The 23,641-nt window shown below is 46.0% G+C and overlaps 1 protein-coding gene across 1 annotated transcript in view; it reads right to left on the bottom strand.

Annotated features, from left to right (window-relative positions):
* Positions 1-23,641, bottom strand: part of WWOX (WW domain containing oxidoreductase) — a 902,466-nt gene that overhangs the window by 21,781 nt on the left and 857,044 nt on the right. The window lies entirely within an intron of this gene.

Genomic DNA, 23,641 nt, shown 5'->3' with positions numbered 1-23,641 from the left:
TTTCGCTTGTCCCTGAACTTGCTTTCCAGGTGCCGATTTCTGCGAGGCTCCCAGCCCGAGGGGTTAGCAGTTGCTGGCAGACCTTTGCGGGTGAGCGGGAAATAGGCTCAGGGGTTGCCTCTGGGATCCTGCCTCTCTATAGCTGGAGGGCTGTCCCAAATCCGGATCCAAAGGAGAGGAGACACTGCCTCATTCAAGGCCTTGACATTTTGATGTCCTCTCTGACGCCTGAGAAACGGGCGATGCCAAAGCACTGCATCCTCTGCTAAGCAGAGGGCGTGGTTTGATGAAGTTGGCGGAGCCTGGTCCCGGGTAAGTGGACTCTTTGGGGAAAGAACTGACAGGGGCTGCGTCCACAGGGATTTTGTGGCAGATCATAGAGCAGGTGCAAAAGTGAACTCAGGTCAAGGTATTTATAAGTTAAACCCCACTCCAGGCTAGCCACTCATCCAGGTCCCCCCCCCCCGAATCCCAGCCCTTTGACGAGGGGCTGGGCTTGGCGATCTCACAACTGTGAGTTCTTACAACCCTCCGAGGCACTGACTCTGACCTCACTTTACTGCGACCCCACGGGTAGTCAACTGGTATGCAGGACTTGGATGTGACCTTTGCTCTATCCAGTTCCAGAGCCTGCGCTATCGACTCTGTATGATGAGATTCCAGCAGAAAGCCCCAGAAAGAGAAACAAAAAGCATGTGCCTTGACTCTGCATCAGAGAGGCCAGGGAGGGCAGAAAATTCACAACCCTTTGGCACTCCACACCACAGAGACTGACTTCTCCCCACCACCATTCAGGAGCCAAAGTAGCAGAAAGGTGTGCAGGCCAAGGAGTAAAAGGTGCCCCTTCCTTCCTTCACCCTGCCCCCATTTACTGAGTCCTTCACCTCAATCCTGCAGCCACACGAGGAAACTGGGGCTCAGAGAGGTTAAGTAACTTGCCCAAGGACACACAGCCAGGAAGTGGCAGGAGTGGGATTCGAATGTGAAAAGGAAGCTCATGCTCTTACTGTTCCTTCTCTCTCGTAGTGAGGATAAGCTAAGGGGGTGGGCCCCATACAGGAAATAAATAGTGAGAGGCAAAAAAAGAAGTAAATAAACCAGAGGTGAGAGGAAGGCTGCCTTGTACACGTAGAGCCACGTTGGTCAGCTCTGGGGGTGCGTCTGAATCACCCGGCTACCTTGAGTGCACGCTTTCCACCCGAAACCTTCCCTTGGGCAACAGATCTTACCACGTATGACCCCACGTCATTTTCAGTTGTCAAATTATTGTTGCACCCTACAGACCAGCCTAAAAAGTCCAACAGACGGTAAGCCCTTTGAAAATGAGATTTTAAACGCAGACATCCAGCACCTAGCACCGGACCTGCCACAGGGAGGTGCGTAGTCACCAGGTGATGGATGAATAAATGAGTGAACGAATAAGCAGCTGAGCGAATAGCCAAGTGGCTGTCTGGAGGCACTTCCCCCACTTCACAATGAAGGCAGGCACACTGTGGAGATGACTCACCAGTGGCTACCCAGACTTTAAGAATACACCTATTCCTTATTAGAACTGGCAGGAGCCATCTCCATCCTGAGAGCGCAGCTCCCAGCCCACCTGATATTACACGAAGTGTTAACTACATTATCTGGAAATAACCGATGACTAATTCCCCATCCCTTATCTTGAGGAGAAGAAAATTGTCTCTAGCACGAATGCCCCAGATTCCCGGTCAGTTTACGTAAGGTGTTGCAAGTGATTGCAGTATTTTAAGCCATTTTTAGCTGAAGTCACCTGATGTGTGGTGAGCCCAGAAAACCTGATCTCTTGCTCCCTCAAACTCCCTGTTTTTCCACTAATTTCGCTTAAACTACTTATGGTGCCCTAAGTACTTTTCCACTGAAGAATGGGCTTCTAAGTACACATCCCCACGACTCTGTGATTTTTTTTGAAAAATAGATGATTTATTTCGTGGATTTTCCAGCATCATCTCTCTCCCTCAGCTCCAAGCTCCATCACATTTCGGGTGATCCCACATTCACCCAGGTTGGGAGAGGGTGGTGGGCCATTTTCTATCGTGACCTATTTGGTGGCTTTGTAGACTGAAAACGTTTCTGCCCAGTCCAAATAGGATTTGATAGAAACTTTCTCTCAATGATGTCTCAAATGATCCTCAGTGATTGAGCAAGAAATGAGCTTCGTCTGGCTGGAAGCAAAAACTGGGCATTTATACAGCGGCCGGAGAGGAAAGGAGTGGGCAGTGACAGCAACTTTTAAATAAACAACATGCACAGAAGAGTCAGGGTGTCAGATAAACTTAACCAAATCTAAGTCCGGATTTCCACCTGCAATTTTGATGGCCTTTCCTTTCCCCAACAGAAATCACGCTTTGTCTGCCTCCAGAGCATCTTAGGATATATACATCACCCTTGCTACACTACTTTGCTCCAACATGTAGCCAAATGAAAGATTTAGCCACGATTCAAAAAATGTAGGTAACACCAACTAGCTAGTCTTCTCATTCAAGGGTCCTCAGACTTTCTTTATAAAAGGGCAGGAAATATTTGGGGCTTAACAACACTGCACGGTTACAACTACCCAGCCCTGCTGTCGTGGTACAAAAGCAGCCTTGGCCCATATATATAGACAAACGGGTGTGGCCGTGGGCCAATAAAACTTTATTTACAAAAACAGAGAGCTGGCAGGATTTGGCCTGAGAGGTCTACCTAACACCCACGGCGTGCTCATCGCAGTAACACCGACTAGCTTTTCCTCTAAACGACTTCCCACTCTCGACAAATTGGACTTGATGTTTGTCTGAACTTTCAGGCCAGTTTCATTGAGGAAATGTGTCACTAGGCTGCCCCATCAGCCTGAATATCCAGAGACATCAGGAGGTCCTGTGGTCCCTGGAATTCACATCCAGACTCCGTCAGGAATCTGTGCCTACTGGTTACACATTAATGTCTGTGCATTCTTCCCATTTAAAAGAAAAAAACTTGCTATGGAATCATTTCCATGGGAAGATAAAACACTGAAGCGATCAGATGCTTTCAAATGAGTACATTCTGATCCTCCTCCCTCACCTCACTCGGGCTCTGTTTCCCAGTCAGATAGAGAAAAACACCACTGGACATTTTTAAAGAGTTCAGTGCCCAAGAAAAGTCTCATCAATTGCAAAATGCCGAATAATCACCCCCCACTCCCTGGGGGCGCAGGGAACAATTTTCTATGCCTCAAACGTCAGTAGAGCCACGCAGGTCAAAACAACGGGATGGAAGTCCTTCTCCCACCTCTCCTGGTTAGTATCTGTCGTAAAGGGACAACGGCGAACCCCTTAGACTGGAGCAGAAATTACTCTGAGTAATTGTTCCCAGAGAGATACGCCTCCCTGATAGATGCCTTTTCAATCTGCTCAGTTTTTCAGAAAGTTGAAGCTCTTTTGGAAGATGACCAACCATGCTGGCAACAGAAAGCCTGCTGCCCTGGCCCCAACTCTTTCCCTCGGTTTATATTGAGAAAATGTTCTCTCTCTGAACATGGAGATATTTTTCTTTCCATTTCCACCTGCAGGTTTTTGTCAACTCTTCACGTGGAAGCTGAGAGCTTTCCACTACGTGTCACAATATAGATTTGGATGCAGTAAAGACTATAATTATTGAGCATTTATGAGAAATTAATATTTTCCCTCTGGTGCGTGCTGGCTCGGCCGCTCACACACCAGCGTGAATGCTAATGCCTGCAGCTTACCTTGGCAGGGACGCGCACCAGGAGTGAGAGGTGACAGCGCGGCGAGCGGCCCAGGAGAAGCAACGGCTGCTCTGCGTTGGTGTCTCTAAAGAACCATGTGGGTCTGGAGGAGGATTTGGAAATAAAGGTGGCAATTTGCTTGCACGATTTAAACATCAGGCCTTTGTGCTGAGAGGCTTGGAAGACCCAACCCAGCACGTGCAACCAAGAGTTCCACGGCTCCTGCCTGGCAACAGATGGCTTCGAAGGGCTGAATTGCTATATAAACATCGAACTGCAAGTTTGCTTTCACAAGTGTGGAAATTAGGCAAAACAAAAGGAAAATGATTCTCCAAGGCACTTAAATTAGTAATTTGTAGTTTCTCCACCAAAGTCTGCTTAGCTGGGGACCCATCCAAGTATGCTGCGAGAAGGGAAGGGTGGAATCCTTTGAAAAGAGATCCACAGCATCTATGGAGAACTTCCACAGGGCCGACACAAGAGCACGAGCATTTCCAAGGGAAATACGCCTTTGCTGGGGCCCAGGTGGCGTGAGGCTGTGTCTGAAACCACAAACCCGGGGCCAGCCTGAGCCCTCCCTCCCTCGGACATTTCCTCTTGGGGACCAAGAGCAGAAGTGAGTGTTTCCATCTTTATCCCAGGCGATCACACTGCCCTCCCCCACACCACCCCCACCTGGCCCCTTCTTCCCCATCTCTGCTTGTCAAGCTCAAAACATGGGTCTCCATCTGAGGCACATTCCAGGAAGGGGATGAGGGAAAAAGTGACTCCACCCCAGCACTGTCAACAATTAGCAGCTTTGAGGAGGAAAGGGCAGACCCACACAGGAAGCGGGGAGAAGGAATTTGTGTTTGAATAGCACAGCTTGCCTCCCTGTGTGGGGAACAGATAGTGGGCAATCAGAGATAAGAAGGAACATTATCAGTTAGGCTTGCCTGAGTCCCTGGCTCATGTGTAGAGGGGAACTCACGGCTCCAAAGAATTCATTCGAAATGATTATCATTTTTTTTCTGTTTTCAAAATTACAAGCGAAAGGAGTAGATGTGGAGTACTTTGCCCACCGGAGGTATATGATAAAAGAGTTTGTTAAGTCTATGTTTGGGGGCAGTGAAATATTTCTAGCAATAGTCATGATAATAGTTAAGCTCCTTTGGCTATCACGAAAAATCGATGTGGTAAGTACTGATATGAACCCATTTCACAGATGCAGAGATGGAGGCACACGGAGCGTCTTGATAACTCGCCCCAAACCACCCAATTGGTGGAGCTGTGATCGGAACCCAGGACGTTCAGCTCTGACTCTGTGACTTCCTAACCACTACCCTAAGAATCCCAACCCTCAGAAAACTGCGTTAGCTCCTGTTCTGAACATTGAGAGTGTGGTCTTTTATGGCACCATTGATACTGTCCTGGTTTTGGAAATTCGATCACATTGTGATACGAGGACACTTGTCATATCACATATCAACTCTTGGGCTCTGGAATAAACATTCGCCACAGTGAATACACAGGGAACAATCGGTATATAGAAAAACTAGCCTGGGGAACAGGGGGAGAGAAGGAATGATAAGAAATGTGGATCAACCGTCCCTAAGTCTCAATTTCCTCACTTCTTAAAAGGTTGAGGTGAGGATAAGGAAAAAGTTGCTAGCATCATGCTTCAAGTGTAGGAGATGCCCCAGGAATGACAACTGTACTGTTAATACTCATAATATCACTACTATTATCACTTATTATACTTTGAACTGCGTCCCCACAAACATATGTTGAAGTCCTCACCTCCAGTGCCTCAGAATGCGACATCATTTGGAAATGGACATTGGAGATGCTAATTAGTGAAGAGGAGGTCCTGCTGGAGTAGGGTGAGCCCTTCATCCAGTATGATCATTATCCTTATTAGAACGGGAGACGCAGAGGGAAAATGCCAGATGAGGACGGAGGCAGATAAGAGAGACTTGCAAGGACCACCAAGTACTGCCAGTAAACCACCAGAAGCCGGAAGAGGCACGGGAGAGTTTGCTTAGGGTCTTCATAGAGTGTATGGCCCTGCCGACACCATGACTTCAGACTTCTGGCCTCTAGGACGTCAAGGCAATAAATGTGTATTGTTTTAATTATAGCCAGTTGGCACACTTTTTATGGCAGCTTCAGGAAGCAATATTTTACTATTACTACTACCACCCAACTCCGGTTCCTTCTTATCAACCCCAAAGAAGTCAGCGTGGCCTTGAACACCTACAGGCAGACCTCACAGAGATTGTGGGTTTGGCTCCAGACCACCACCATAAAGTAAAGACCGCAGTAGTGCGAGTCACGTGGATGTTTTGGTTTCGAAGTATATGTAAAAGTCCGTTTACACTAAACTGTAGCCCATGAAGGGTGCAACAGCATTATGTCTAAAAGAGCAATGTACACAGGTTAGTCAAAAAATACGTTATTGCTAAAAATTGCTAACTGCCACCTGAGCCTCAGCGGGCTACTCATAATCTTTTTGCTGATAGAGGGTTTGAAAAGTCACGAAAAGTACCAAAATGTGACATAGAGACACAAAGGGAGCAGATGCTTTTGGGAAAATGGCACCGATAGACTTGCTCGACTCAGAGGTGCCACAAACCTTCAATTTGTAAAAAAGGCAGTACCTATGAGACACGGTGAAACAAAGTCTGTCTGTTTTAGAAGAAAGCTCGCTCCCAGAGCCACGGAGTAGAAAACACCTAATGTCAATTTCTGACTGTACCGGTCATGTAGAAAGAAACCAGAAAGGTGTCTGAATACACTTCATCCACGCCAGCAGACATATTAATCACACTCACACACACACACACACACACACACACACACAGGCATCTCTTCTAAATGTATGTCTTATCATGTTTTTCCAAATGTCAGTCTTCAGGTGTCTGAGTACCAAATTTATCTTATTTATGTTACTTCTTAGAAGACAGACGAGTCCCTCCTGGCACGGGGCAGTGTCCGAAGCAGTCCACCCCATGATCTGCACACACTCTCATTTCTCCTCACCCTTGTTTCTCTCCTGATTTTGCTTCCTCTGACCCTCCACCTTTCCCTGCTCCCGAGACCGCAGAGAAGGAAATCGATGGTGTGTTCCAGAACGGGCTCCATCAATGCTCATCGGCAGGTGTTTGACAAAAGCCCCTCCAGCATCTCGGCTACCCAAACCCGGGCGATAAACACCCGCAGCTCCAACATGAGATCTGTGCAGCGAGTTCTCAGTCCACGCGGAGGCCACCTGGGTGACAATTGGCTGATGTGGGAGTCACATCCCTCTTCACTAACAAGGAATATGTATAAAAAAATTTTTTTAAAGGGGAAATGTCTCCCAGTTTGAAAATATGGTCATAAACACTTAACAGTGTTAACTTTTTTCCCTTCAAACCATCAGTAAGTAGGCATGAGAAAGCAGGACACAGGGCTGGAATTCTGTTTGCCATGGAGTCTCCCACTGATCTTGGATTGGACGGGGCACTTCCCTGTCTGGTTTGGTGGCTCAACCAGAGGGCAGGCACATTTGTGATTCTGATTCTAAATACAGATATTCAGAATTTAGGAAAATAACCAACTGTTTCTTGGATTCACATACAAGAGGAGTTTCCCCACCTCTCGGCTCTGCTCAGTTTAATAATTCAATAAAACTCATCCATGGCTTTCTTATCTCTGTGTCTCTAGAATCACAAAAGGACCAAAAGGTGGAGAGTTAGTCAAATTATCTTTGTGTTCTCTGATTTGTATAAACAACATAAATATTTCATCATCAGTGCTTGGGACAGATCAACCTCATAGCTCTTTAAAGTTTGAAGTTTAAAGGGAAGCCCCTACAGCCAAACTGTTATCGAGAAATATAATAATTTTTTGATCCTTTCCTGATGGTTAGCTTCTCATCACCTTCCTCTGGAGTTGACTGGATCATTGCCAGGAACAGGGGAAAATCAGAATTAAATTAGCTGGAGGAATTAGCAACCCAAACTGGTCATTCATGCCTCCTCTTCTAACTCCTATCTTGGTTATTTGTCTTTCTCAACTCCCACTCTGCTGTGAAAGCTTTTCTGGGAAAGGTTGGAACATTCTCCCGGTCAGATATGAATCACCGAGGTGCCGGGAGGTCGAGCCCAGGCTGGGTGCCACCTTGAGTCCCGGGGGGAGGCAGGCACAGGCTGGCACTGCCGGGCGGGGGCTTGGAGAGTTTGCAGAACTGGTACGGAATACCCGAGAGGCATGGTCAGGGAAAGATGCTAAAATCCAAGTGGACAGAAGCTTGGCTCGTGTCCTCTGGTCAATCTGGGGCGAAGACAACAGGAACACACAGGTCATGGAAACTGGGGGTCTGGGTAATTCTCACACATGTACCGTTCATTCCAGATCTTGGCCCCGTGGACAAGCTCTGCTCCTCTGTGGAGTACCGCTGCCCACCACAGTGGTGGGTATTGAAAATAACTTGTTGAGTAAATGAACGGTAGGCTCTTTGTTCAAAACAGTTTTGACTTCCGACTAGGCTGTCCACACTAACTGCGTCTGACTCAATGGATTTAAATTCTTCAACAAAATGGCAAATTATGAAGATTTATTTTGGAGGGCTTCATTCACCAGGATACTCAGAAGATGATACTAAAGGACTGTGCTGGCTGTCGTGGCCACTTTCCTCATTTTCTGAGTCCCTTTGACAATGTCCGCGTCTGCCACCTCCGGTGAAAGCCCAGACAAAAGCAGCACCACGAGGACACAGTCCACGCCGTGAGGAGGGTGGAGGCCGTGACGAGGACGAGTCCCATCCAAGCAAGTTCTGTTCTGAAACTATCTGAATAGCAGGTCTCAACATTCTGGGGACAGAGACCAGAACAATGAGGGAAGGACCGGGTGATGGATTCCGTATGATGTAGGGCAAAGAGTATATATAGATTTGGGAGTCCAAGAGGCCCTGGTTCAAATCCCAGATCCACTGCTTCTTAGCTGTGTTATCCTGGGAAACCTGCCAAATCTCAGCTCTGCCTCTAACCAGCTGTGGGATGCAGGGTAGGTTAGTTAATTTTTATGCCTCAGTTTTCTCACCTGTAGAGTGGGTACAATAACCGAACCTACCTCATTGGGTTATTACGAGTATTAGAGAAATGAATTAATTAAATAGAACATGGTTATTTAATACATGTCTGTTTTAATACTTATTATTATCCCTGCTTAACATATTTTCAAGTGTAACATGTGCCACTGACTTTCCGGCAGCACTGGGGAGGGAGGATCATAGTAGCGTAGGTACCCACACTGAACAGAAGATACGTGCCACTGGCAGAAATACGTATTAGATAAAGAGGAAATGAAGCCTTTAGTTTCCCTGAGCTGGGGCTTCTGGGTCTGCCCACTGGGCAGCTGTGAGTCTCACATGTGCTGGTATCTGTTAGCGCAGTGTCTGAAAAAAGTACCTTCTTTTTTCTTATTCTTCCTTCTTCCAATTTTTAATCCTTCTGGGAAGACAAGGACGAGGAGCTTCAAGGTGTGACCGACGCCTTGATCTTAGCCCTCCTCTGGGTTTCCATGAAAAGGAAGTGGGTCCAGCAAGACTCTCCCCAGGGCAGGGCCAGGCCACAAGGCTCTCCTCCCTCCTGGGGACTGGCTCCTGCTCCCAGCTCCCCCTCCTTCCCCTGCGGCAGAGGTGTTCCTGCTTGGGTCCCCCGGGCAACCAGGCCAACAGAAGGGTGTGATCCAATTAGGGACTCTGCTGTGCTGATTTGCCTACAACGTGAGCCCTAAACTTCCTAATCCTTTTGCCCTAAAAGTCTCCCCACCTGCTTTCTGATTATCCTCCCCTGCCCAGAAGATCTGCGTCAAGTATCCCTTTGCCTAGCAGGAGCTGTGGACAAAACACACACACACACAAAATGTACATTCTGTGTCAGGCACGAAGGGTCTCAGAAAGATTCATTTACTCCTTATGTCAGAACAGCGCAGTAGGAACCATAATTATCCTGCACTTATGATAACATAAAGAGGTTAATAACTCGCCCAAGGTCACAAGCTTGTAAAAGGAGGTGAAGAATTTGAACCCAGGTCTTCTGGCCTCAGAAGCCCAACCGTTAACCACCACTGTTATTCTACTAAAAAGATGCGAATGACCCCTTCCAGCCTGAGTATAATCACCCCACTAACTAGCCTCCCTCTTTCCGGCCCTTTCCAATCCCAGCTGAAAATCACTGCATTATCACAGAGACTTCACAGCCAAAGTCCACACAGCAAGATGGTGTATATTTAAATAAAGCGTATAAAAGAGGAAAAGGAAACATACCAATCTGAGTGGGATCAAGGGATGAAGTGTGAAAAAGAGAAGTTGGGAGACAGAGGAAGGCACCTGTTGTAAGAATGACTAGCGGGCCCCCAGGACACAATGAGCGGGGCTGGGTACCTGGACACCCTATAACGTAAGGGACTGTCACTTGCACCAAAGAATCGTGCGGCCCCAAATGCCAGCGCTGCCCCACTGCAAAACACCAGACACGATCTGAAGGTAAGAATGCAGCAGAGAAGGAACAAAAGAAATCTTCCCGCATCTCCCAGAAGTAAAGCTCTCAGGTCTTCAGCTGGGGGCGTGGGCAGAGATCATCTTCATGGCTGCGTGGGATGGGATGGGGGGAGGGTCCGCCCAGGTGCCCGTCAGCCCATGACAGCGCGTCTGCTGCAGAATCCACAAGCTGCCCCGCGATTGTTACAAGGTCCTCTAATGAGCTGTGGTCAGGTTAGATGAAGCTTTCAAAAGAACCATAGTTGTAAAGTTATATTAATATCAGTGTTCTCTCCCCCACGGGGAATGGAATTATTCTGAGGGTTTATGCTGTGGTTTGTAAAGTGCTGTGGCTGCATGTGGATGAAACGTGGAGCTTTGACCTGCAGTCGGGCTGTTTCAGCCTGCGATTTACAAGGCCCTTCCTTTCGCTGCAACCTTCGACCCACCAATCCCACTTCTCGGATTCTGGAAGTTCTAGAGGAGTCAAGAAGGGGGCCAAGACTCATTGCAAAAGATGTTCATCTCAGCATTATTTATAAAAGCAAAGAACTGGATGCCACTTGAAGGTTCAGTGATAGGGGAGATGGTAAGTAAACCTTAGTATAACTCCATTTGTGAATATTTTGCAAAGCCTTTTTAAAAAAATCCCTTACAAAGGGTTTCATTAATGCAGGGAAATGCTTTTGTATATGTACTGTGAAGTAAAAACATGGATACCAAATTATGTCACCTGACCTTTAATCCAGAAATCCCACTTTTGGATTCCATCCAATAATATTAAAATCAATAGGGCATGAGAAAACACACATAAGATTATTTATTGCTGTAGTATTTCTAGTGGCTAAAACAACACTAGTAACAAAACTGAAAAGAACTGGAGTGTCCATCAACAGGAGAATGCTTGATTAAATTAGGGTTATTCCCAGCACAGAGTTGTATGCAATCGCTTAAAAAAAAAAGCTGTTTCATGTATATGTGTGCCAGATATTGTTCACTGAACGAGGCAAGTTTCTAAATAATAGGCAAAGTATTGTCATCGAGTATTAGCATAGTAAAACACACACACACACGACCCCTACAAATGCACACACACTCTGCATGTTTGCCTGAGTACGAAAGGTCCACAGTAAACTCTAAGCCAAAGGGACAGAGCTGAATGGAGATATTAGCTTTTTTCCCTAGATCTCCGTATTGTTTGACTTGTTTAGATGAGCACATACCCACTTAGGAATGCAAAAAAAAAAATCTAGTATGTTAAAAAAATCAAGGTGTACAATATGATCACTTCTGTATTAATTTGCAAAGAAACAAAACACATATGCCTGGGATGAGGAAAAAGACGAGAGAGAAATTTTCTCACATGCACCGGTTGCTACGTGCAGTGCTAGAATTAGGAGGGGTTGCTGTTTTGTTATGGGTTGTTTTGTTGTTGTGGGTTTTTTTGGTTTTTTTTTTTTTTTGGTTTTTTTTTGGTATTTTTCAAATTTTCCATCTTGGGTATCTACATTACTTTCCTAGTCCAAATAAATAAGTGGATGATGGATAGGTGAACACAGACAAGAGGACAGGAAAGAAGGGAGGAGGGATGAAGAGAGAAAGGAAGGGAGAAAGAAAGCAGAGAAAAGAAGCCAATTTAGCAACTGAACGAGTGGACTGCCTCCATTTTTCTCTCCTTTCTTCTCCAAGGAAACGTGGGGCTCCTAGGTTCCCATCTGCCCGATGCCTGTCTGCTGCCCCACAGTAGTTGGGGGGGGGGGGTTGGGGACCACACGGAGACTCCCGCAGATGTGCAGCTGAACCTGATTACAGCGGCAGCAACATCTGCACGGCATGGTTTATGTCAATTCCATAATGGGCAAAACCCTCCGGAATTAATATCTGATGAAGAAATAAACCTGTTAACGGGACAGATTTATAGTATTCAAATGACTATTGATCCATTCAGTACACAACTAATAAAAACCTGCCTTGCGTGACCTTCCACCTTGTGTGCGCTTAAGCAAATTATCTCTAATAAACAAGTATTATGAGGACCCAAGGAAAATGTCAACCTATAAATTACTGAGATTCTCTCTCTCTCTCTGAATGGAGACGGATGTTAAGCCCCAGCGTCTGTTTTATATACCTTGTGTTCAAGCCTTGAGACTCCCGCAAAGTCTTCTAACAGAGCAAAGATTCTTCCTTGTTGAACTGGGCACAAGAGCATCCTGTCTCTCAATAGGCAACTCAGCGAAAACCACCAGACAACAACCATCTTCTAAGGGGTAATTGGGGGGGAACTAGTCTAGGAGCCAAGAAATACGGATTCATGCATGTCTCAGATCGGCACTTCTTTACTTGTGTGACCTTGGGCAGGTCACTTTATCTCTAGGCTTCAATTCCAGCCCCAATCAAAATATAATAAAATAAAATAGGATACTTAACCTCATTTGCTTAAGTTCTACGATACTTGCTGAAATGTTTGCAAATGGCTTACACACACCCCCATTATAGACCTTGAGAAGGCAACGGACCCAAGGTTGGGATCTCCCAGTCTCTCCCCATTCAAGCATGTACTGGATTCACTGGCCATGCGCAGTTGCGCCAGTGCTAGGGAACAATTGGGTGAGGGATTTTAAATGGCTCAAATACAACAGAACAAATACTCACAGTCATTCGGGGAAACAAACAGAAAGAGGCTCTTTCATCTTGGATTCTAAGATCACCCTGGGGGCCATCATCATTCTAACTAGACTGAAGGGAAGAAACCAAGTGACCGTGGAGTTCTGCACATCTAGAGGTTTGCCATTGGTTCGAACCAGAGCCGCAGGGCATCACTTCGCGTCAATTGCATATATTGCGATTCAATCACATGGCCAGGTCTTACTGCCAGCGAGCCTGGGAAAGGTAGCCAAGGTGTGTGCCCAGAAATAAGCAGTGATCGGCTAACATTATCTGTCACACTCAGCATGAGTGTAAATATAAATATGGAGAAATGCTGTCACGGGTTCGTATGTTTATTCACCACCCTTGTCCAAGCCACAATCCTTCCTTCCCTGGCCTTTGGACAAGTTCTTTTATTTTATATCTCTGAGCTTCATTTTGTACTTTTGGAACAGAAGACACTTAATATGTTCCTCACAGTTTGCTTGTGAGGTTTCAGTGCGATTATAACTTTCTGGGGCTCCTGCACACGTCCTCGGCAGTCACAACACTGGCTGTTCATCAGGATGGCAGAATATGGGCAAGGCACTTGCAGATTTAGAGCAGATTTTTCTCACCACTGCTTTTACCTCTCAGGGATATGATAAATGCTCATTTTCCAAGAAGGTCTTGTACAGTAAACAGGAAACATAATATTCAAGTTTCTACCCAGCTCTCTGTGGCACTTTGAAGTATTTTTTAAGTGAAGCGGTTAAAGACATACTAACAAAAATGTTCAGTTCCTATTAATCAAGAGAAAGAAAAGTAAAGAGGAAAAAATAGAATCGGAAACTAAGAGTCGAAGTGGACCAAATTTTCATGGTAATAACATTCAACCATCCAAGCAAAGCATTTGATATGAAATCACCGTATCTTTGGGATGCTAGAGTCACTTTAAAGTAGACTAGGACTTCCTAGGGGAGGCACCAGAAAGATTAGACAGATGGAGTTTTCCTTACCTAAAACGGGTTGGCAAACTACAGCCCGTGAGCCAAATCCGGCCCGCTGCCTGTTTTTGTAAATAAAGTTTTATTGGCAAAGAGCCACACCCATTCATTTACATATTGTCTATGGGCTGTGTGTGCCCACATGCGCATGAACACTACAACGGCAGAGTTGAGTATTTGTCATGTAGACCATTTGGCCTGCAAAACCTAAGATATTTATTTACTATCTGTCTCTTTACAGAAAGTTGCCAAATGCTGTTCTAAAATAAAAACTGAGCTAAAATTGCTCAAGATGACTCTAAGTTAAGTGCCAAAGATAAGTTGCAACTCAGAGTTGGAAAAACCTTGTTTCAAATATAAGAGGTCCTCAGCTGATTCTGTCTCTTTCTCTCCCACTCCATCGCCCACCTGCAAATAAAAGAGCTGGTGAACTGATGAGCAGCGATAGAATTATTGGGAGCTGGAAGGCGAGGGATTTAAGGGAGCTGTAATGACACCATAAAAGCTTTGTTGGGTTGCTTTTATGAGCCCTGAAGCAGCTTAGAGGAGCCTGACCCTAAGAGGTTAGCGGAAGTGTGTAAAAGGCTTGCCTTTGGGATAAAGGCATATCAAAACCTGTCCGAGGAGGGGGAGCGGAAAAAGAAAGGGAAATAAATGACAAGTAGGGTACTTTACCAGGGAAAATTTCCTCCAAAAGGAAGCGAGCAATGAGGCCAGGAGAGGAATAAATGGTGTAGAAATGACAGTCGCTCTTCAGCGGGGCCCCAGCTGCACTCCAGGCTGATAAGATCCAGCGTGTGTCAATTGCCGTGTCTCTCTTTTCACACTTCAATGTGAACTTTACAGCAAAAGGGGGACAGGAGGCAGCGAAGGGGAAAACAGTGCCTCAGAAGGACTTGTGCATGGAGTGTGAAGCCATTTCAATTTTATATTCGAAAGGACTTTGGAGGTGATCCCACGAATGCAATTATACCCACCTAATAAAAGCAACATATGCTAAGACAATTAAAAGATTTTATTATACATCTATTCACTGTATTCCATTTTCGGCAGGAGGAGTGGAAACTGATGAGAGGGAAAGGATGCATTTCACGGGAAGGGGAGCCAGTGTCGGCCTGGCGTTTGCCAGCAGGGAAGTGAATGGGTGATGATCTATTTTTAACATAAAGATGAATTATGAGATTCCTCTTCACCAGGGGTCTTTTCAACCTTGCAAAACACCAGTGATCTGGTTTCATGGCTCTGTATTACGAGAAAACATAGTGGAAGATATCCCCCCGCCTTCCTCGGCCCTCGGTGTTTTGGTATTCAACCATAAAATGAAGACCCCCCTCCCCACCACCCCACAACAATGCCAGAAAGAAAACAGTATGTCGCTGGCTTCAAAGTGTAATGACATGATGGCAAATGGAAATCAAACTAATGTTTTCCTATTTCTTCATTCCACATATATTTATCGGGGACCAAAGTTTACACCAGAGGCTGGAGATTCTTAAGGGACAGAAGACAGTCAGGTTGTTCACTGTGACAGACTGCCAGCTGCCCACCCAAAGCCCATTTGCATCTCTTCCTGGGCAAAGAGCAAGATGACATTTGCCAGCACCTTGCAGTTAGATAGACATGTGGCTAGTTCTCATCAGTGGAATGTGTCTGAGGCCGGGAAGGGGTATCCGCCAGTCAGCAGCTGGAGCCTGGGTCCCTGAATCACTTTGTGGACATACCTGCCACTGGCCAGGAAGATCCATGGATGCTATTTCCTGAGTGAGAAATACAGCTTTGGGGGTTGAAGCTATGATGACTTCGGGGGGACTATTTGTTCCTGCAGCCCAGTTTATCCTAACCAATATGCTTATGACACAAATGTGCAAACAGTCCACACAAAGATCATTTCCAGACTATGTAATAGGTGCTCTTCTGTGTACCTTGAGATGTGGGTACAGAAGGAAAGAACCTATAGCTGGACCCTGGGGTCCAGGAAGGTTTCATAGAGAAAATGATATTTCAGCTGAAACTCAAAGGCAGAAAGCATAAGGAATGTGACAGGCAAGGGCGGAGGGAGGAAGGGAACCCAGGTAGATGTTATAATATGACCGAAAGCGCAGAGGTGTGAAAGGATGTGGCCCATTAGAGGAATGGTGAGTAATCAGAGGAGTGGGGAGCAGGATGTGTGGGAGGAGAGGGTGACTGAACGAGTATGTGGGGACCAGACAGTGTAAGGGCTCACAGATGAATGGGGGAATCATACAGTGCACTCTGTGAAAGGATCTTTTTGTTAAATATCGGTGCCAGGACAGAGGGCAGGCACACATGATACCTATAACACTACTGTCTTTGATCAGAATCAGAGCATCTCCTCACTGGGTAGGGGCCACTGCTGGGTTAGATTCAGCTCACGGATGACCACGAGTCCCATGAATGACAGTTTCCACTCCCTGAGACACCTGACCCAGGTACAGAGAGTAAGTCAAGGCCAAGTGAACAACCTACTTGGTCACGTCCATCCAGCTTATGATAGACACAGGTTGTCATGTGGCTCTTGCTGGAGGGAAAAAAAATGACCGGAAACAGCTTTGAGGCTGACCTGGTGGCCACATGGAAATACAGACAAATCCCAACCCAAGGAGATCTAAAACCTGCATGGGGAGTTCTGACATAGAGTGCAAGAAGGGAAAGCAATCGTCTTCTGGCTTCAGAGGAACTCGGTTTTGTCGGAGCCAACAAGTTGAATTTCAGATTTTCTTGCAACATCTAAAATGGAGATGCACTTAGCAGTTTCCAAATGTCATCCTTACAGTCAAGCACTTAGATTGGGGTGAGTTAAATATGAGAGCCCAAAACTCAGAGTTGACTGATCTTCAGTTTGGTTTGGTTTGGTTTGGGGTTTTAGCTGGAGTCCACATAGGTTGCTCTGAACCCTAGACACTGGAGATGTGGGGTGCATGGTGGATGTGTGGGTTTTGGTGGAGAATGGGAGGAGGTGGAGGAGCGGGTGGAAGTTAATAAGAACGAATACGATGTGGGGGAAGCGGCATGCATGGCAGTGGGAGACAGATCCAGGCAAGAACACCAATTCTTCAGGATTACTGCTAATGTCAGTGGGATAAACCATGTGAAATGAGAAGCATTTATGCAAAATGCCATCCAGAGAAGGTTCAATGCCTGAAAGCTGCTACACTCGCCCTCTGTGTTCATTCTTCCTAGTGGTTCAGTGTGAATTTTTTGAATTTTTCTGCTAATGGTATCAAATGCATTACTTATTAGCATCTGAATTTCATCATTAGTCATTTTTTGTTAATTTTCTAAAAGAACACACTTGTGTTTCAGGCTGCCTCAGTCCTTTGGCTGAAAGTAGAAATTCACCGGCTATCAGTATGCTCTTAATCTTGAAGGATTTGTCATGGCCGTCTGGCCAAGGCGTTAATTATTGTATTTTGGGGGAAAAGACAATTTTTCAATAACTGCCTGACAGTTAGGGCAACAGAGAAAAGTGCATAGCACTGACAGGCCAGAGGCATTTCATCCTGACCCTTGGTGCTCAGCTGAGTAACGCGTGCTTTCTCTGGGAAACACGATGCCTGTATCGGCGTGGCTCTTCACCTGCGCCGTGTAACCCTTCACTCTACAAAGCCAAGGGACGGAAACTTCTCAAGACCAAGTTCAAGAAAATAGTCTGGCTAGATGGGAGGACTGCTTCTAATCGCTTACCTTAAAAGTACAGTATCCAACCCACTTACAAGTTGCCACAAGATGTTACTGACGACACATTTTAGATCAGACTTTTTCAAATTAGCAAGGCAAGGTAACAGACTTAACACTTCGAAAAGTGGAAGAAGTACCCAGGTATAGAATACATCCTCCAGTCTGCTCCTCCCCTGTTCATCTTCCCTTCAGTATAGTTCTAGTCAGAGAACAGCTTCCGTTTTGAATTCCACCTGTCATTCAAACTTCCATCATGACTATTTTCCCCAACTGCCGTTTTATGTTAGTGGCTGTCTGATATTCTCCTGACTGAATCTGCCGTGATTTATGGAGTCATTCCCCTGCTGCTGAATCTTCAAGTCGATGCTACAGTTTTACTGGGTAGGTGCTTTTGTTTTGTTTTTGTTTTTTGACATATTGAAACCAGAGAGCTTTATTTTGCCTTGGCTATTGGTGTCTGTGAGCTGTAGTCTCTTTTTGTGTCTTTGAAGACTAAGGGAAGCAAGTTTTGAAGGGTTCAGGGGTGACCAGTTCAAGGATTTGCTTGGAACTACACTGAGCTTCTGATGCCCGTCTGTACCTGTTACTCATTTGGGTCCTGTGTAAGGATGGGCAGTAGGGAACCACGTGGACCATCCTAATAATCAAATATCTGAACTGATGAGTTACTCAAGTTTTCCCCAAACACCAGGCATTTGCATGCTTCTAAGATGCTTCCTTGAAGGTTCCCTCCATCTGGGAAGTGGCCTGCTTCCCAGAAGGAAGGAAGTCCAGGAGGGGACTAGGTGACATGAGCCAACAGGATTCACTCTGCAGTGATGTACCTGTATAGGTATATGGGCCTGGGGACTAGACACACACGTGTTTCAAATGTGATGATTAACATGGTTTTTATGCTGGCGAAGACTTTTCTGGAGAGAATCCTGGATATCTCTTCAATACAACAGAATGAATTAATCAAGGCATTCAAGTCATAATTTGATACTTCCATGGACTTTTCTCTCTCTCTCTCTCTCACACACACACATTCTCTCTCACACAAACACACAAACACACACATGCACAGAAAGAAACCAACGATCTCTCACAGTCTGCCTTTGCCATTGGCAGTGAGATTGCCTAATTCCTGAGCAACCCTAAAGAAGTTCCACATGTTCTATCTTACAGTAGAAATCCTGGCCATGATTCATACACTCAGTGAAGAGCAAACATATACTGGGAGCCTGCTCTGAGTTGGGCACTGAGTGGGGGGCGGTGGGTTCAAAGATGGGTGGTCGCCCTCCAAGAGTCTGCAGCCCAAGCAGGAACACAAGACCCTGAGGGATGTCAGACACAAGTTAGGGAGAGCTGTGTGCTCCAGGAAAATGTACCTTTTCCTAATTCGGGGGTGGGGGAGTCGTGGCTTTCTGCACTACATAAGCTGCATGTGTTATAAACCTCCTGCGTGCCAAGGACCATGCAAGACACCGGGATATGCACAGTTCCTGCTCCCTAGAAGCTCAGCATCCTGCGGGGGAAATGTAAAATAAGGGCATCACTGGGGCAAGGAGAGAAGTTCACGGTGTAAGCAACTCACCAGGAGGAGCCCAGGCCAGTGCAGCTCCCGGCCTCCACCTGCTACCTGGTGGCAGATCACAGTCACGCACTCACGCAGGGGACAGTCTCGGCCCTGCCCTCCCTCTCCAGGCTCCACAGAAGCTCCGTGTTCCTAAGAGCTGGGATGACCTGTCTGACTTGTGGCCAACTGCCAGCTGCATTTGTAACCCAAGCCCCTGTGTGTATAAAAGTGCAGGAAGCCATCTTGGAAGGACGCACTAATTAGCTTCCTGGGATTTCAGATTTTAAAAGCTTTTGTGATTGAATTTGTTTCTGTAATTTTTTTTTTTTTGAAGGATTCTGAAGATTGGGTCTGCTGTCAAGACATCAGAAAACAAACAGAAAAAAGAGAGACAGAGAGAGGGAAAGATAACAACCTTAACTGGTTTCCACCACGGAGTGCTTTCAACGTGAGAAGGAAGACACGCACCCATTCGTTGATAAAAAGCAAGATGGCATTAATAGGCCACAAGGACTGGCAGAGAGATAGCCTCCCTGGGGAGGCTTGATCTGACACCGAGTTGCCCTTGAAAGGCATCTGTAAGCCCCTTGCAAACTCAGCACCCACCCCCACAACATCTCAGGGGGACCATTTTCCTTCATATAAAGGATCAGGAAAAAAGCCAGCCAACAAGCAGAAAAAGCATTTTAAAATTCTGAGTAGAAAAAAATGACGTGAAGGGTCATGAAAGAGTTTTTCTTATAAACCACCTACCACTGTTTTCATTAGGAATAAGGAGAGCTAATGATGGAAAGGATGTGTCTAATAACTGTATTTGTTCAGTACGGGGGAATAAACTAGAATACGACACTATTATGAAAGTAGAGAATCATATTATTGGATGGGTCCCATAATTGAAAGCCATTATCAAAACTCTTCCCTTATAGAGTTAACCCCTCCCAACGTGCTGCCCCTGAACCTTGTCTGCATTTTCCCTGGGGTGCACACACCCCGTGTTGTAATGATCTGTCGGCATACCTGTCTTCCAAGCTGGTCTGTGACCTTCAAGGCCACTGCGTGAATTCCATCCATCTCACCACTGTGCCTAGCACCGGCCAGCAAATAATCACTATGGAACTGAACATACACCATTTCTTCTTAAAATTCACTTCTCCAGGCCGGCTGATCCTTTGGTCTATTCTTGGAATCATTTCCCAACACCTCACATTTTTTCTTAAATTGGGGAGTGTGGGGTATATTTAGATAGGCCAACATATTTATAATTTGTAGGCAAAATGCTCATAATCGTCAGCCCACAGGAATCTGCAAAGACTTGGCCAAAGTCAGGAAAGAGTCACGAGCTATCACTCCCCAAACCTGGAAAGGACTCGTCTCCTGCTTACATTTCTTTTCAAAAAAAAAGGATGACCTTGCAAATTACAGCCTTATAAATTTAACTTCTAAATTTAGAAAGATACTGAAAGAGAGGAAAAAAAGGCATAAAATGAGCTTGCAAAATCTTAAAGAGGGCACTGATTATAAAAGTAGATCTTAACTGTGAAAAGTGAGCTCTGTTTTTATTTCTTCTTTTTTTAAGTAAAAATTTTATCTCCTACAATGGGATCATGCAGTCATTTGCTACCAGGGAAGTACTTCATAGTCAGATTTATTTTTCTTAATCAGCCATTATTTAGAGCATGAATAAAACTCACTGACTTATGAGACTGGTACCATCTTTATCCAAAGATAAAATTAAGTGGTCCTATCAGTCTGGTTGTAAGATGCTCCTTATAAGAAAACGTACCAGGAGACAGAGAAGGCGAGGGCTTTTTGGAGTCAGACCTGGGTCAGATTCCAACTTTACTGCTTACTAGCTGGGTGATCTTGGGCAATTCACTTAACTGCTCTGATCCCTTATTTCCTCAACTATAAATCGGAGATGATGAAAAATCATCAGGACGGTAATGAGTATTAAATGAGATGATGTTTGTAAAAAGAAACATAGAGCATTTAACAGGGAACTGTTTCCCCTGGGTAAATATGGGTAGATTGGATGATTGAAAGACATTATAGAAACTTCTCCTGAGATGGTGGAAAATAACAGAGATCCCCCCGTTGTCTGAGCTGAATTGTGCTCATATAAAATCTCTTTGTGGGAGGTGACATCCTTAAGGAGTTAGGATGTCCTAAAGGTTGTGATGCCCTGAAAGAGAGCTCCGGGTACCAGTCCACAGAGCCAGTTCTGCTGAGCTACTTGGAACGGTCATCAACATAGGGATTTTGTTTTTCCCCATCTGTTTTTTCCCATCTTTCTTTCTGGGTCCAGGTTCTCCTCCCCAGGCTTGCTCTGAGAGCTTTCCTAACAGATAGCCATTTCATCTCGACCCCTCTCATTGTCGGCACTCAGGAACAGGGTCTAGGGAGGGGAGGGGAGGTCCCCAGGGTCACAAAGGGAGTCCATGGCAAGGCTGTGCTAAAACCAGGTCTGATTCTTGATGTGGGTCTTCCAGCCACCCTGCTGCCCACCTGGTGAGCAGGCCAGGTCTAATCACTGTATGTCTTTTTTCCCTCCAAAATTTATTTATTTACATGGGAGTACTGGGGATTGAACCCAGGACCTCACGCCTGCTAAGCACGTGCTCTGCCACTGAGCTCTGCCCTCCTCCCCCAGTTGCTGCAAGTCTGCACCGCTTTCCTTTCTAGTTGCTGGTTGGGGCTGATGCATTCGTAACATCTGACTTCAGCCATTTGTGCCAAGCAGGAAAGACAAACTTGAAACTGCTCCTCCCCGTCCTTGATTCTGGGCTGTGGGGTCGTTCCCTGGCTTCAGGAAGGACAGAGGGGTGGGAGGAGGTGCAAAGGAGGCCTGCGAGCCCAGTCTTAAGAATTCCCAGAACGGGGCTCAGGGAGACCCTCTCCTCTGCGGCCCCAGCAAAGGATGCCTCTCTCCATGTGTTCCTCCAACTTCTAGACGGATGAGGAAAGTGTAGACAGGCACTGTGGCTGCAGTCTGTGCATCAAGGGCCCTTTCAGCCTTGCTCTTGTGATCTAAGCCTTTTGGAGCTCTCTGACACGGAATAGGCCTCAGGCACATGGCAGGATGAAAACAAGCTACAGCCCAGAGTCAGGAAAACCTACCGCCAGCAGCCACTGCCTCTGGCCCTAGAATGAGAGCCTCAGAGCACGTCGGATGTCTGAGTCCTCGCTTCCTCATCTCCACCGCGGCGCAAAATCTACTGAATTTTCAGAATCGTGAGGCGAAGGACCAAGCGGGCTTAAGTTTCTAGCACAGCTAGCACGTGCCTTGCCCCTGCGAATTTATATCTATTATATTCTCCATCACTTTCTCTCTAGAGGGGTTACAAGATTTCTAAAGAAGCTCTGGGATCAAGTTTTTGCTGTTGTTGTTGTTGTTGTTTTTCCAACTGTAGGCCAGTTTTCAAAATAGTTCATGAAATGAAGAACTTTGAACTTTTTAAAGGTTTTGTTCATAGCCTTTTTTTTTTTTTTAAGTCTTCCAAAAAGTGCAAGAATTAGAAGCCACAGCAGCTGATGGAGGCATGGAGAGATCAAATTCTGGCCTCTGCTCGGACGCACACAAGTTCTGTGATGCTGGGTGAGCTGAGCGACCTCTCCAGGACTCAGTTTCCTTCTGAGTTCATGCAAGGCCTGGGGCTGGACTTCCACTCCTTCCCTGAGGGAGCAGAAAGGGATGCGCGGCCAAAGTGCCCGGGAGTCTCATCAGCACTCGCAAGGCATGCTTCTCGCACCCTGCCTCCCTCCACTTTTGTAGGCCACCCCTCCTCCACTCTTGGGTAATCCAGCGCTAAGACCTGGGTGGGGAGGCTGGGGAGAGAGACTGAAATAACAGGGACCGGATGCCTCCTGGCTATTTCAGTTGTACCTGAGCTAACTGAGCAGGTCCCTGGGGGGTGATTAGAGTTGCCTGAGAAGCCTCCTTAACTCTTCCAGCAGAAAGCACTTAATGAACAGTCTAGTGCCTTAGAAGACGTGGAGAAGTATTAAAGAGTAGGGATTTCTTGTAAAACAGGGCAGCCGCTGTGGAAACAGTTTGACAGTTCCTCAAAAAGTTAAACACAGATTTACCCTATGACCCGGCAATCCCACCCTTAAGTTTATCCCCAAGAGAAATAAAAACAGGTGTCCACACAGAAACTTGTACACAACTGTTCACAGCAGCGTTCGTCGTAATAGCCAAAAGGCGGAAATAACCCTACCGTCCCTCAATGGATGAAATGTGGTACATCCATACAACGGAAAATTATTCCACCATTTAAAGAAATGAAGTACTGACTTACGTTACAGCTGAGATGAACTCAGGAATGTTATGCTAAGCGAAAGAAGCCACGCACAAAAGGTCACGTATCATACGATTGTTTTTGTAGGAAACGTCCAGAATAGGCAAATCCATAGACACCAAAAGCAGATTAGTGGGCGGGGGGGGTGGGGAGTGATGACTCAGTGGGTAAGGGACACTTTTTCTGGGATGATGAGACAGTTTTGAAACTACAGACAGG

Source organism: Camelus ferus, chromosome 9, assembly GCF_009834535.1.
Source record: "Camelus ferus isolate YT-003-E chromosome 9, BCGSAC_Cfer_1.0, whole genome shotgun sequence".
Lineage (NCBI taxonomy): Eukaryota > Metazoa > Chordata > Mammalia > Artiodactyla > Camelidae > Camelus > Camelus ferus.
Note: the sequence above shows the minus strand (reverse complement) of the source record. Positions and strands in the feature narration are given on the sequence as shown.